General features: G+C 44.9%; 2 pseudogenes; both read left to right on the top strand.

Annotated features, from left to right (window-relative positions):
• The first annotated feature begins 8,030 nt into the window (after positions 1 to 8,030).
• LOC144123811 (uncharacterized) lies at positions 8,031 to 10,060 on the top strand (annotated as a pseudogene).
• On the top strand, positions 9,888 to 11,495 carry LOC144123036 (uncharacterized; annotated as a pseudogene).
• The last annotated feature ends 4,910 nt before the right edge of the window (positions 11,496 to 16,405 follow it).

The following is a 16,405-nucleotide window of genomic DNA, read 5'->3' as shown; positions in this document are numbered from 1 at the left end:
CTGGACAGCTCTGCACTGCTATGCCCCAAATAAGCATTCTTGAAATATTCTTCAGGCCGCCCCACTCTTCCTTCCTCGGACCCAAGTGCAGAACCTGTACTGGCCACACATGCATTGGTTTTCATGCTTGGTGGAATTGCATCAAGATGGAAGCAGACTGTCGCGTATCATTTCACAGGTAAGTAGCAGTTGGAAGTTAAAGTGTTAAGTGAATTTTCATGTAAAGTTGGGAACAACACAATGTTTTCACTTTTCATATGTGCATAACTGCAGGGACTGTTTGGCCAATTCCTAAAGAGTTGCATGCCGGTGATGTGTAACATGGAGTGGCAACGTTCCTCCTAGAATCTTTACTGAACTGCCTACTTTTTCTTGGATGGTAGCGAGTTAATGCACAGGGCAGGTTTACAGAAAGTGCAGTTGATGTTGGTTAAGACCACCTAGTGTCGCAGGCAATGACAACCCACAGAATAAAGCCGAAATGAGTTGTCCGTACTGTATAGACTGTTACATAGGTATACGAAGTGATGTCTCGCACAACTAAAGCAGCATCCTTGGCACGACTACTGGTGACATGTCATCGCTGGTACTTAGTTTACTTGCTTGCTAAACCTCCTAAGCGGCTGATGAGTGAACGAAGATAGCATGAAAAAATGAAGCAAGGCTTCAAGAAAGTGGTTATCGACTTGGCCTTGTGCCCTGCCATGTTGCCTGTGTGCCAGCCAAGTGTGGAGCGGGTGAGAGGCACCACTAATAGCAGCATAATGCAATAAATGCAGCATCAGTATGCATATCCCTATGAGTAAAATGTGCAAAAAATAAATGAAAGGTTTCAGCATTTTATTTTCATTTCAGCTGAATCCTTTGATGCAGCCAAAGTACTGGACTTGCTATTTGAAATCATCAGGCGCTGTGAAAGCATCGGCCTATCGGTGGACTGCATTACGTCAGATATGGGTGGAGGAAATCAAGCCATCTGGAGGCTGCGTGGAATCATGGCCACTAAGTATGGTCGTCCAAGAACCACCTGCCCCCATCCATGTGGAAACAACCGAAGCCTCCATTTCCTTGCGGACGCACCCCACCTGCTGAAGAACTTGCGCGGGCACCTGGTTCGGCAACAAAAAATCCTTCTAGACGACGACACGGTGCGGAAGAACAAGTTGCCATCCAATGAGGTAAGTTGCTGTATAAGTCTCACACTGTCTTTTATTGCTGTTCACCACACAGCGTGCACAATAGATTTTAATTATTTGAAAAATGTTGCGACTTTTGCATCTGCAATGAAGTGTGATGCATACTTCAGTGTGATGCATGTATAGGATTCAGCTCAAATAAATACAAATATGGTTTTACAGTTTTATTTATTCAGATAACTCAAGAGTCCCTTTGTGAGGGCATTACATGAGAGGCAAGCACCTGCAAACATACAGAATGCTACATTAGCCTACACATGTAAATCGACAATGATCATTTGCTTCTTCTCCAGGTCTCCATCAAGTACCTAGAGCAGCTATGCGAGATTGACGAGAAGCATAGCCTGAAGCTTGCTCCACGCTTGAAGTTAAAACATTTAAATCCAAGTCATTATGAAAAAATGAATGTAGGCACAGCATATGCTGTATTTAACCATGCAGTAGCATCTGCCCTACGGCTTCTGGTCGAGCAGGGCAAAATAGACGAAGAGGCCCTAACGACAGCATGGTTTGTGGACCAGGTGTTCAAGTGGTTTTCCCTCATGACATCTCGAACGCCAACTATGGCGTTGAGTGACCTCTGCTCTGAAAAGGGAAAGGAAGCTGTGACCTTCCTGAATGACTTCATGGAGGTCTTCAGGAACTTCCGCATCATTGACAAAGCAAAGACGAATGCAACATGGAAGCCTATCCAGGCCGGCATAATAATAACAACTACAACTGCACTGAACTTACGTGAACTGTTTGTGCACAGCAAGAATTTAAAATTTCTGCTATTGAGTCACCTCTGTCAAGACGCACTCGAGAACCTATTTAGCACGATAAGAGTTAAGTCGCCCGTGCCCAGGGCACGGGAATTCAAGTATACTTTGAGAGTCATTGTCCTGGCACAATTTTTCAAGCCAAGCAGGCATGGCTCTTACGACATTGATGACTCTGTTCAGCTAACAGATTTTCTTTCCTCCCGACCTGACTTGGCTGAAGAACTAGGGAATATAAATATGCCAGAGGAAGTAGGAGACCTTGATCCTGAAGAACAGCAGTCTCTAGAGTATGTCGCTGGTTATGTAGCACGCAACATTATGAAAAAGCACAAGCTCTGTGAGAGCTGCACAGCTTTATTGGCTCAGCCGACAAAGAATGAAAAAAGGTTTTTGGCACTCAAGAACTACGTTCCAGACAAGCAATCTCTTTGCACACCATCTGAAAATGTTATGCACCTCATAGAGTGTGTGGAGACATACTTCAGGGAGAATGAAGAGTCTCTTGTCATGGGAAAAGCCAACATTGATCAAGTCAGAACCCTCATTGCAGCCGTGGAGCCCACGTTCACTGTTTTTCCTGTATGTCACAATGTTGCAGACAAAGTTGTGCGTGAATTTTTGTTGTGTAGGCTGCGCTTTGCACTGCGTGCAAAAAATGAAATGCTGCAAAGGAAAGCAGCACAGAACCCTAAGTGCGGATCAAAAAGTGTTGGCATGCGTGCAGCTGTTTCAACTGTAAAGTGAGCTGTAACTTTCAGAATGGTCTAGCTCTTCAAGCATAAATTCTGTGTCCATATCAGTACGTTGTTGCACTGTGCTAAGAATCGACAGCGGGGTACCATTATTCTACGTTTTGTATGTCTCAGGCTGAAAAGGATGACATCTTTTTGTAATATGGGCTTGTCACTGTCTTTAGTACCCTTAAAGGTCTATAGACACCACATCTTTGCTTGCATGTTTTCTTGTTTCAAACGATGCGTTAGACATTCGTATACATGGAGCAGCCTGTGGTATTCGTGTACAAATGCTAAATAATTTATAATTGAATTTCTTCTTGATGCTGTTCCAGTTTCACCAAACGACGACTGTGACGTCAAGTTAATAGTCACTTGATCCACTAGAAAAACTGATATAATTCCTGACAGGTCATTTTTTGTCATTGCAGGTCTTGAAAGAGGCTGGATTAAATGTTGTAGTGAATTGAAACTACACATCAGCGATTATATTAATTTTTGATGGATCACGTGACCAAAACATTAACTTGAAATGACAGGCGTAATTGGTCAATGAAACCAAAACAACATGACAGAAGAAATTCAATTATAAATTATTTAGCAGTTGTAGGCAAATACCACCCACTAACCCATGTATTCTAATGTCTAACGCATCGTTTGACAGAAGAAAACACGCAATAAAGTTAGGTGTTTATAGTCCTCTAACAACAATGGCCATGTGTGTTTGGTGTGAAATGTGTTTTGAATTTGGTCACATATGATGTTCCATGCTGAGTTCAGCCTCCAGGGTCAGGCAAAGAAGAAATTATTCCAGTTTGCAATATTTATTTATTTATTTCTGATTCGTGGGTCATCACTGCAAGCTGGTTCTGGTTTTTTTTTTTAAACCTGACCAAGTCTTTGTTAAGGGAGTCGGAAGGCACAGATATTGAATGACTGTGCCTCTGTGTCTAGTCTTTGTTAGCCATTCCACTAATGCTTAATTTGCTGCACTATGTGGGAAAAAATGCCTGCAGGAGTTTTGTGAGCTGAACCCAGTTAGTGCTGTTCATTGTTGCTGTTATTTTTTTGTATAGAAGCTGTACGCATAGCATAGAATTTTTAAAATTTATTCAAGCAGTTTGATGCATTTGAAATGTTCTTGGATTGCATTGTTTAGGTGGGCTGTAAGCACACATTCATATTTGTGTGGTAGATGATGCTTTATATACTGTCATCTTGGCAAAATGTTAAGTGTATTTGAGAAGCTGTTCTGGTCCGTGCTTAGGATGAGAGTACTGGCTCACTCTGCTTATTATGGCTTGTATGTAAGGCTTTGTAGCTTCAAAAACTATTTTCTGTATTCTGCAGAAGGATGAAATCAGACTTTGCTGTGGTTTTGAGGAGGTACTGTGCAATCGGTGTTTTCTGGTGTTCATGCTCTGCAGTTTCATTGTCATATGTACAAAATTTTATTTTTGTTCGTATGCACCAAGGGTGTTGCTGTTTGAGAGTTGGTACTTTTAAATTGTGTTTTCAGTACTAGGTAGCTGTTATTGTTATGTTGTACAGCAAACTCCACTTACTGTTCAAGATGACTGCAGGGGTGATATGTGTTTCTAGTCTTGCGTGCGCTGTTTGCAGTGCTTCTACTTTGTTTATTTACACTGGTGGTGTTAGCCTCCAGTGTGTTCCGTAGGTGAAGCAAACTTGTTTGCTTCTGGAGGTGAGGTCAGTGATGTATACTTTTGGAATGAGTGTTTGCTTGGAACATGCGGATGAAGAGGAACTGGCTCATCGGCATATTTTCTAAGAAACAAGGCTTGCGGGGAAGGTCCTGGCACCAGTCACCAGCGCCCGCTGTTGTGAGTTGTAAGAGAGTTCCTCTCTTGTGTAATGCTGTGCCTTCCCAGTGGTGACAGATGAGGACCTCCGTTGGCTGAATATGTCTCTGCCGGTGCCATTCAGCTGCAGAGTAATGCAGAGTAGTTTGTTTATGACAAGGCAGACAATTTCATAGCTCAAACTGTATCTGCTGATCCCATAGGCTTTTTGAAAGCTTTTCACAGATAGCAAAGCATCCTCTGCAGTGCCATCAAAATTTAATGTATGAAAGAAATGCAGTTGCTTCCACTATTACTACCCTTTATTCTTTAGTCAGTGATTACTCCACTTAACCCAAGGGCGCAACAGCAGGGGCATTCGGTTTACCTCACTGCCATTGTGATGATTGGCGCTGCAACTGAAACTAGTTTGCTAGCACAGTAATTACAGATCGTGATACGTTCCAAGCAACACATGCATTGAAGCATAGTTAAACCTGTCTTTATAAATCCGAGAAAAGAAATCATAAAATTCATTAGGCTTCAGAACTTGTAGCTTCCGTACATGATGGATGTTACAGGCAGTTTGCTAGTCGGAAGGAGCAAAACTAAGCCATTCTTAATTTCTACTTCAGGTGTACCTCCACTTCCAAGTTTCTTCAGCATAAGCACGTTTGGCTTATGTGCCATAAAGAGAAAAAAGGCACTGTCACTCATTTACGTGCACTTTGTTACAGGTGACAAAGTGTCTTAGTCGACCAATTTTTGAAGTTTGCATGGTGTGCCTACTTCATGATCACATTTGAAGGAGAGGCTTTACTCAGAAACACAGGATGATGAAGGAAGAACGGGATGAGCTCTATTTGATAACCCCATTAAGGAAAGCAATGTGTCTAGCCACAACACTTAAACAGGAATGGTGAAAGCTTTGTGATTACGGGAAAAAATTTGTATCACAGCAAAAACTATCAAAAGCAAAGAAGGTGAAAGCTTCATACCTGTAGCGAAATTAAAAAGAATAAAGACTCACCTTATGACAAAAAAAAACTATATTATCTAGAATTAAGCAACCTAAGTGCTCTTTGAAGAAAATCAACACCAGATCTATCATTGACATGCGTCCCTTCCCAACCTATCAATGAGAGGTGCCTCAAGAATCCCCCTAGTTAACTTGTCTTTTAATTGTCCTAAGACTTCTGTGCTTCTGTACAGCAGATAAAAACTACAGGGTTTACAGTGTATATGCAGATATTGAGCATTATTTTATTAAGTTAAGCACCGTATTCTCTTGGTCAGTTGTTTAGTAAACGACCAGTCTGCCTATATAAACAGACCTACAGCTATCTTGCAAACCACAGCTGCTGCACATTCAACAAGCTTTGTGGCATACTTCCTATTTCAAACCAGTTTCCTCACCATAATTAAGCTGAAAAGTGTATAAAGGCTTGACTACTTGTGAGGGGAGTGGGAGCCAACGAACACTACGTCTGTGTTGAACTGTTCTGCTGCCATTTCAGAACAGAGATATGGTGGAAGCAGGGCAAAATCTGAATTTTTTTTTCTGCTGTTCCTTTGTGGCACTGAGGACAGTGGGTCATCTATATTCTCTGCACAATTTCTGAAACAGGCTTTCTGCAACAGCAGTGAGCACCGACATGTTGGTCTCCTTGAGTATGTCTCTGCAATTAAAGCTTCTTTGAGTGTTTTCACTTCTCCAATCCTTCTTTCTCCGTCCTCTGTTTCTTCGGCAAGTCTCTCTCTAAAAAGTACTGCCAACTAGCCCAAAGTTCCACTTTATTCATGACTAAAGCTGTAGGCTTGCGGTCGGCAAAATGAAAGCAATGTATATGTTATATATGGTATCAATAAATGGATGCAAGGTGGCTATCGCTTACCCCGCAAAAAGCGTTCATATTGTTTACTGCCTCGCTTTCATTGAATGTGTAATTTGTACCTGTATCTTTATTACAAATGAAACTGACCTATACAAATAACATTCAAGAGAATATTACCAAACACTGCAAGCATATAATATTCAAGTAACTCATCTTTTGATTTATTTTCCTTTGGTCACCTACACACAAGATATCAGAATCTGACACATTGCAGTCCTTTCTTAAAATATGGTCAATACGAGGCCCATATTACTTCCTCTTTTCCACTTATCCTTTCCTCATGTATACATACGCATTTTGAGCTTGAAACCGACGGCCAGGTGATATTCACAACACATGCTTCAAATTTTGAGCTTGTAAGCCGAGCACACACAATGAACTGAAGTCATCATACTTATTTTTTATGTTGAAATGCTACGGTGCATACCCAGATGCTGTGCTTGATCCATAACAAGAAATACAAACCAACAGAACACACAGTAGCTTTAGTTTCACTCTGTCACTATGTGGCCACATACAATTCAAATGCAGGGCATGTTGCATAAACCACTCTAAAACCACAAGAATTTTATACATCACCCATGTAACTTAGAAAAACAAAGTGCTGCGTCACAAGCGGGCGTTCCTGCCTTTTTTTTTACACAGGCAGCAAATCTTTGCAGTATAAGAAAACAGTCGTAAATAAGTTGGGAAGAGTAGCCACTCATGAACGCACTAGACGGCCGCGTTCATAAATCTCAATGTAGCAAACGCTCGCTCATTATCGGTGTACTTCTGTACATATACGTTGCTGTAATCACGCTAGATTTAGTGCGCAAAATGGCCATCGAAGTTGGTTTTTAGGCCTGCTGTGCACAGATCGTCTTACGATCACGGCCAAACACCGGTGCGCACACGACGCACATGCCAGTCGCAGTGTGTCGTGCGTATACGGCGGACGAAGTCGCCCGGCAGAGTCCAGAACGAGCGGTATCCGATTATAAACTAAATTAAATATATCCTATTTAGCTTGTGAAATTATACAGTGAACGCACGTACTTACCTGTGATACTGTCAGGTGTTAGTTTCGTCCTACTTGGAAACATTCACCAGAAGCCGACGGCGGTCCACGATGTTCATGCCCAAAAGCACAAGCTTGCCTCACTGCGGCTCGAAGTAAAGAAATGTTTCCTTCGTAGCTCGCTCCACGGAAGGGGGAAAAAAACGCGTGCATAAGCTCCCGATAGCAGCGCTAAGCTGCTGCCCACAATCGTAGCACAGTTCCGGAAGTAAACACGATCGGCGTGCAAAACAACCACCAGCTGCATTACTTCGCACAAAATAACGTTCTTTTCGTTCTTAGCAACCATTATCTTCGTGCACAAAGCACTTGAGTAAGCACTCAACCCGGTGTGTCACCGAATATCGAGCTCTTCCAACACGGCGGCCTTCCTGCGACGCAGTCGGCTTGGAAGGTATATGGCGGTGGCCGCTCAGTGTTGCCAGTCAAATGCCGACCTTTGCGGTACTCTGATTTTTCCAGTGACTCTATGTTTGCCCCTCCCTATCGTCGCCGCCGCTGCCGCCGCCCTGTCAAAGTAGCGAGCAGTGTTTTTTGTTTTTTTCACGTGTGCGTGTTTACGCTGTGTGGTGCCGTGAATATTGCCGCTTTGTTATGTCGGTACAGTGAGTAGTGAACATGCCGCGTTGCTTCGTGCCCAGCTGTAAAAGCGGTTACGACTCGAAGACGCCTCCGCCCGAGAAAAGACATTTTTTCCGGCCGCCCAGTGAAGGTGCACGTCTTCTAGAATGGCAGCGCGCGATTCCCCGACTCGACAGACAGCTTACGAGCTCCTGTGTTGTGTGCGATGTCCACTTCCAAGATGAGGACGTGTTAAAACATTTCGTGCACATTATTAATGGCGACACTGTCGTCATTCCACGCGACAAATGGGCCTTGAAAGATGACGCCGTGCCACGTTTGTTCCCCAACTGCCCAAAATACCTCTCAAAAAACACGTGGAAACGCAAGGAACCGGCTTCGCTTACTGCCCCTCAAGTGAAGCGGCGTAAAAAAGTTGACGGCGACCAAAGAACCGCACCGATGGGCTTTCACGACGAGAATTGCAGTCCCCCTTCTGCAGAGACCACTTCGTCGCTGTACAACGAACTGCTGGACATGGCAAAAACAGGCCAAAGGATTGAAGGTTGGTCCATTGACGCTCTTGACACTTTTGTTGTCCTCTACAAGCTGAAAATCGAAGATGCTGTTCCCGGAGTAGAAAAGGCCGTTGTAGTGACACGCTGCCTTAATTTTTCAGTCAATGCCTATGGTCGACCTGTGCCATTGACAGCGTACGCCAACAGTGAAATCAGGGACATACATTCATTTGAAGACGTCGTGTTTTCTTCACTACATGGAAAAGTTAAAATTGTGCAAGGGCTGCCCTGCGAAGTTGTATCCGCATATATCGTCATCTTCGGTCGCGACTCAGAATGGTGATGCCTGGCGACGAAAAACATGCACAACTTTGAGCTTTAACGCCACTTGCCCTGAATGCAAGACGCTTGGGAAGCTTTTTCTGCAGCGCGCGAAGAAGCAAACCACGAAACCGAGGCCGAAGGGCATCCAAGTGAAATCTCTGAGGAGGAAAGTAATTCGTGCCACTTTGAAAAGGGAAAAGGTAAAGGAAGAGGTTCTTGCCATGAAAGAACAACTGCGTTCACTCAGTGACGCCAAAATTGATGAAGTTATTCACATGCTTCCACAAAAGCAGCAGTTGGCATTCAGGACTGCCTTAATGGCAGCGGAAAGGTCAAAGCTTGGGAGGCGCTATGATCAGGAGTGGCTAATGACGTGCCTCCTGCTACAAATCTCAAGTTCAAAGACGTACAGTTTGATTTCAGACATGCAACTGCTGCCACTTCCCACAAAAGCTCGACTGCACCAAATCATCAGTGGGATCCCATGCAAGTATGGGTACAATGAAGCAGCACTGCAGTGCATCAGGGATCATTTCCACGACAAGAGTCACCTAAAGAGATGTGGTGTGCTGCTTGTCGATGAGATTAAACTGAAGCAGGCCATTTCATTCAACAAGGCTTCATACAAAATGGACGGATTTGTTGACTACGGGGATGTCTGCGTCACAAATGAAGACCAGCTCGCTGATCATGGGCTAGTACTTAAGTTTGTTCCACTTTTTGAAAACTGGGTGCAACCTATAGCGACATTTGCTACTAAAGGTGCAGCACCTGGAAAAGTTCTCTCAGAGCTAGTTATCAGTGCTGTTATTGAACTTCATAAAAATGGTGCTTCAGTGTTGGCCATCATCAGTGATGGAGCTGGCAATAACCGCTCCATGTGGAGTCAGCTTGGGATCTCTGGAAAGTTGGACTCCCCATGCCACTGTATTGAACACCCCATGGAGCCTTCGCAGCAGATTTATTTCATCTGTGATGTCCCCCACATCATCAAGTGCATAAGAACCCACCTAAAGAAGCATACTTATGGAATGGTAAGAGCCACCTATAGAAGTTCATACATGACATTTCAACAGAACTTCCTTTTTCCTTCCAGGCAGGTGATCACAAAATCAACTTTAATCACTATGTCACACTTTATGAGACTGAGAAAGACAAACTTCTCAGAGTTGTGCCGAAGCTGAGCAGGGCACATGTGGCTCCTGACAACCTTCGTAAAATGAGCGTGAAACTCGCTACCCAGGTACGGTTCATTTGTCAGTGAATGAATCATGTTTGTTTCGTTGAAAATTTCAACAGACGTTTTTTTAACAGTTGTTCAGCAGATCAACATCAATTGGAATTCGAACGTACAGGGAAGCGAAGGTACCTGGTATGGAAAACTCTGAAGGCACCGAGGCATTCACTAAAGCCCTCAACGATCTCTTTGATGCGTTGAATGTCAAATTGCCTTCACGGGGAATTCGGCACGGCTCCAAAGATATACAGGTAATATACCACCAAAGTTAGTTTGGAAGGAAATTTTTTGCTACTCACCTCAATTTAGTTGCTGTCCCTGCCAAAACATTTGATAATCTCTTTGTTTTCTCTGATCACTTCTAGATCATCGAACAGTTTTTGGAGCTGCTTGACACCACCGAAAGAAATGCTGCCGATAAGGGATTGAAACTTCTTGAATCACAGCTGACTACTGAATCGCTGCGGGTAACACTTTTGTCAACACATTGTTCAATACCTGTTAGGCCAAGGTGCCCACTATGTCTTGACAGCCAAGCTCAATCAGGATCCTTTGGAGGTGAGGCCATCAGTGCAGTTTCGTTTCTTTATTTTAAGGCAATATGGCGCTCATTAGAACTCATCAGTCCCTTTTATATTTTCAGCGCCACTTTGGATTGGTGCGCTCATTTGGAGGCGACGAGTCACATCCGACAGTCGTGAATTTCACACAAATATTCCGACTGCTTACTCTGTACACACCTATAAAGACCGGTCTGCGTGGAAGTGTGGAGGGTGCACCGAGTGCTGTGCTTGTAGGTATTCAAGACACACTGAAGAAATCGAGAGAATGACACCGCTGTAAGCAAGCACACCTGCATGACCTGATTGAATCCAGAATTCTTGAGTTAACCTCTGAACGTAATGACTTGCCCCAGCACAGTGGCAGTGACCACATTTACTCCAAGGGAGAAGTAGATGAAAGCATATCATACTACTTTTCGGGCTATGTGGTGCATAAATTCAGCAAGAGTACAACATGCCCTTCCTGCATAGAAGATATCAGCTCCCCAGTGCCAGTTGTTGGCAGTGGCTCATACCTCACCGTGTACAGGAGCTTAGAGCAAGGCTGCCTAAAGCATCCTACAAAAAAGATGCTAGAGTTTACAAATATTGTAAACAGAGCAGTTTCAATTCCTTGAAAGAAGGCCCACTTTTCGCAGATATGTTTTGGGAGGTGTTAGACGAGTTGGAATTGAGAAACCTTGCGCGACTTGGATGCGCAGAGCATATGGCCTCTTTTACATGCCAGGTGCTGAATTTTGTCATAGTTACACGCATGCACTTCTAAGCGAGAGTTGTGAATCGCCGGCTGGAAAGCAGAGGAAAAGTCACCATTGCAAGTAAAAAAGCTCGTCTTCTGTAGGCATTCCTTCCGTGTTTCGTAACAGATGTGTCTGCATTCAGTGTTTGTTTGTGTGCACTTAAATAAATGCTCTAAGTGAACGTGAAAAACCCTGCTCTCTGTGCTGTGCTCCTTACGTCGGCAACAGAGCGCGGAATTTCGTGACTGTTCTAAAAACAGAACGGAACATGGATATTTTAAATCTTCCATTATGGTTCGTGAATTATTCACAAGAACTATTGATAGCGTTACGCCAACAGGCACTAAACTATCCAGGATAAACATCGTAAATACGATGCGATAGATAAAGCGCGAAGCAAGTAAACGATCGCAGTTTTTCGCGATCTTGCTTCAGCCTGCTCTTTATCTCACCCTTACTGCTCAGGCCAAACAGTTCTTTAACCATGAGACTGAAGTTTCTACGTGACAATTAAAAGACGGCCAACAAATTTGAATTCTGCGCGTTCGTTCGCGACGTTATAGCGGATGAGATCCGGTGCAGAAGGCTGCCGCAACCGCTGCCGAGCGCGAGCTCTCCGGGCCGACAGTGACAGCAGCGCCGCATGGTGAGTGGAAACGGAAAGGGGCCGCTTTCTCGTGCGCGGCTCGGTGGGAGCTTGCAAACTAAAAGAGATTTGAGAACGTTGGTCAAGTGTGCCTCTTGGGCCGCGATTACGGATCGCTGTCAGAAACTGTCTCAATTTTGAGATCATGACGTCAAAATGACGACACCGAGTGATGCCAACCGCCGAATCGCCCAATGCGGAGCAAGGTTGCGGTGGCTAGTAGCAGGGCTCCGCCCCGAAACCACTATTCGCACAAGGGACCGTAGACTAATGTTTTGCTGCAAAAACGCAGTGAAAAAAAAAACGAGTAATGTTTTATTTTGCTAAGAAACTGTATTTCAAACTCAACAGCACCAAGCAAAAGAAGCAGTGTTTTCATTTTTGCAATTAAGTTCACTGTTCAGTCACTTTTTTTGCCGCGAAGGTGTGCTGTCAGCGGTAAAGCGTGAACATGTTAGTCTGAAAATGAACAAAAACGCAATGAAGAAAACAAGTAATGTTTTATTTTGGTAGTAAACTCTGTTGTAAAGTTAATAACACGAAGGAAAATTAGAAGCGTTCTCATTTTTTCAAATAATTTTGCTGTAGGGTAACTTCTTCCGCCGTGAGGGCGCGCTGGCAGAGGTATCGCGTAAACACGGCGGCCTGCAAGAAAACAGCTGATTCCACGGCTAGTTCCCGATTTTTTGCGTGTCGTCTAAAATCAACGTAATTTGCGGATGTCTGAAGTGCGCAGAAAAATCTGATTGAAGGCAGTGAATGCTACGGGCCTGCGGAGATCAACTTACAAGGAGCGCTGGGCTGGAAAATCGACGAAGACAACATATTGTGGTAAGTGTGTATTTGCTTATTATCGGTGACAACAATGGCCCAAAGATGCTCTTCGGTTGACGTGTGGGATGTGTAGTTCCGTTTTTTGTCTGCTAAACACAAGACGACAGGGAAGTGTGACATATGGGACGAAATAAAGTTGTATGGCTGCGTGATCGTCAGTTCATTGTGTGTAGGCGTGTAAGTAAGGAACGATCAAGGACAAGAAAAACGATTAGGCGCACTCTACCAACCGTCTTGCTCGTCCTTGCGGCTTCGTAACCTTTGTATAAGTTGTTGCAATAGAGCGCACGTCTATGCTCTGCTGTGTGAACCCAAGTTATATATAGCGCACGTCCGCGTGAAGCAAAGCTGTACATTCCCTATTATTCCCTATTTCATTCCCTGACCGATACCAAGAAATCGCTGGCGGAATTGGCATGATAGACCGTTATCATTTGAAACGGCCACCGTGTCTGAGAAGACGAGCACACGTGTCTCAAAGGAACAATACTTGATAATGGTGGAGTTCATGGAGCAGCACCCGGTGCTCGCCCACGCTGCCTCACCCCTTTCCGGGGGCTACACGGCGGCTCGCAGGCGCGAGCTGTGGCAGCAGCTTGCGGCCCTGCTGAACGCCGCAGACCCCGTTGCCAAAAGTGTGCTCCGCTGGCGCCACACGTGGCAATTGTGGTGCACCCGCTGCAAGAAGCAGGAGGCGCAGATTTTGGCAGCGGGAAGGTGAGCGTGTCAACAACGGTCTGTCGAATGGCCCTTGAATATGTCTCTCCGCATCCTGTCGCAGAGGCACTGGACGCTGCAGGCTGCCGGGGCTGGCAGGCCGCGTGTGTAAGCTGCGGTCACCGGGCCTCGTGCAAGGCGTCGCAGCTCTTATGTTTTCTTCCTTTAGCCAGGTATGTGGTAAGCCGCGGTGACGTTACTAATAATGAAGGGGGAATGATAGGGGAGGCTAATGAATAATGAATGTCAACCTCGGGGCCATGTACTGTGAGCAATGCACACACAGAATGAACTTGGAGACACTCGTGCATGAACGTGGGGCGCTGTGCCTCTTGCAGAACCAGCCCCGTGTGTCCGTGGGAAGATGCCAGGGACGAGCGGCCTGCAGCAGGCAGAGGCGCGCTCTCCATCTGGTAAGTGAATTTTTAGTCATTTGATATGTACACCTAACAACTTGTGCACATTGTTGACCTCGTTGTGGTTTTTCTTTTAGTTAGGGAGGGATGCGAATGCTGAGCTAACAAATGGAACCTCGAGTTATGTACCTTGTACTATTTTGCCCTCTTGGTACTGCTATGTTTCTTCTTGTGTCTCAGTACCTAGTAACCGTGTGTTTTGCACCACTACACGCTCTGCTGAAACAGTCCACTAAGCTGTGCTGTCTTGTGGAATGAATTCACATAGATGGCACCTCCCCCCCCCCCCCCACCCCGGAAGAAGAGGAGCTGGAGGAGGAGGGCGCGCCTTGTGACACAGCTGGGAGTTGGTGTTCCAATATCAGGCTGCACATTATCCATTTCGCAAGCCACCTAACATTAATACCATTCGCAGGAGCAGACTATCAGTATCCCTTTAGAATACCCACACAAGTTTGGTTTGGTTTTGGGGCTTTAATGTCCCAAAGCTACTCCAGCTATGAGAGACGCCGTAGTGAAGGGCTCCAGGAATTTCGACCGCCTGGTGTTCTTTAACGTGCACTGACATCGCACAGTACACGGGCCTCTAGAATTTCGCCTCCATTGAAATTCGACCGCCGCGTGTTTCGGGCCAACAGCCAAGCGCCATAACCACTCAGCCACCGCGGCGGCCACCCACAGAAGTGTCTTTCATATGCACCACTGGTACCTTGTGCAAGCTTTTTTCCTCTTACAACGGAAACTGTGGTGTCTGCGATGGTTACACAAATGTGCGCATTGAAACAATGCTGTTTTTGTCATACCGCTGATTATGAATAATTTTACGTACTGCTCCCCAGTATGCATGTCAACAGCCCTCTGAGATATTGCACCTAACAGTCAAGTTATTGCACATCGTGCTCCACTATATGACATGTGTACATTCAGTCACTTTCTCCTTTTGACAGCTACACAGGAGCAGCCAGGGGTGGTGGCGGGCCGTCCGTCTCGGCAGCAGCGGAGCACACGGGCGGAGGATTTCCGCCAGCTGCTAGCAGAGACGCGGTGCACCAACGACCTCCTCGAAGTCCGCAGTGTTGACTTCGTGCACGCCTCCTGGAGGTATGTGCAGACAACACCCACCACATCTAGTGAAGGAGAAGCAGCTGCATGCAACATGTATCTACATTCAAAGTTCGAAACCTATGCCTGACCTCTAGAGAGATTTCAGTGGGTCATCTTTATGTGAAACGAGCCCTCCATGTCTTTGAAGTGTGCAAATGCTCCTTTTATGTGCAACAACAAAGCCAAACGTCAGCAGCAGTGCGCAGCCTCACGGCGGCAGTGAGAGAATTGGCTGCTGCCGTGACAGAAACCGGGGCCCAGATGGTGCGCACTGCTGATGCGGCAAGGACCAACAGAGTGCGCCTCACCGAGCAAGTGGTACTTGCGGTGGCCTTGGTTGTACGTGTCTTGAAAAATCAGGTACAGCCACCGCAGTAACTTGTTCGGTGGGTCTTTATTTCCTTTTTTAACTGTTTTCCGTTTTTTTGCCTTCTGCAAGGTGCTGAATATTTTTTTTTATTTCCCTGCCAGGTGCAGGCGTTATGTATATATTTGTTTTCGTTCTGCAAGGTGCAGAATATTTTTTTATTTCCCTGCCAGGTGCAGGCATTATGTATATATTTATTTCCCTTCTACAAGGTGCAGAATATTTTTTTATTTCCCTTCCAGGTGCAGGCGTTATGCATATATTTATTTCTCTCAATATTTTTTATTTCCCTGCCAGGTGCAGGTGTTATGTACATATTTGGTTTCCTTGTGCAAGGTGCAGAATATTTTATTTCCCTGCCAGGTGCAGGCGTTATGTATATATTTGTTTTCCTTCTACAAGGTGCAGAATATTTTTTTATTTCCCTGCAGGTGCAGGCGTTATGTATATATTTGTTTTCCTTCTGCAAGGTGCAGATTATTTTTTTATTTCTCTGCCAGGTGCACGCGTTATGTAAATATTTGTTTTCCTTCTGCAAGGTGCAGAATATTTTTTATTTCCCTGCCAGGTGCAGGCGTTATGTATATATTTATTTTCCTTCTGCAAGGTGCAGAATATTTTTTTTATTTCCCTGCCAGGTTCAGGGGGCTTATGTATGAATGTTTTTTTCCTTTTGTACTTTTTAACTTGTGTGAAGTGTACAGGCTATCCAATATTTGTTCACTTTGGTTTCGTGTTTCAATGTGAAACCATTGGTAGTCCCATTACGAGAAAACTTGACGGCATGTATGAGCACTCGCAGATGGTATAGAAAATCCCAGTCATGTCAGGATAAATTTACCGTCATTACGTGGTCGCATGGCGCACACAGCAAGCCGAGGGCCGCATTTCCTGACGGTCATATACATGATATTCGCCGTATACACC

This window comes from Amblyomma americanum, chromosome 3, assembly GCF_052857255.1.
Source record: "Amblyomma americanum isolate KBUSLIRL-KWMA chromosome 3, ASM5285725v1, whole genome shotgun sequence".
NCBI classification, from domain to species: domain Eukaryota; kingdom Metazoa; phylum Arthropoda; class Arachnida; order Ixodida; family Ixodidae; genus Amblyomma; species Amblyomma americanum.
The sequence above is the reverse complement of the archived record's forward strand: the minus strand, read 5'-3'. Positions and strand labels throughout refer to the sequence as shown.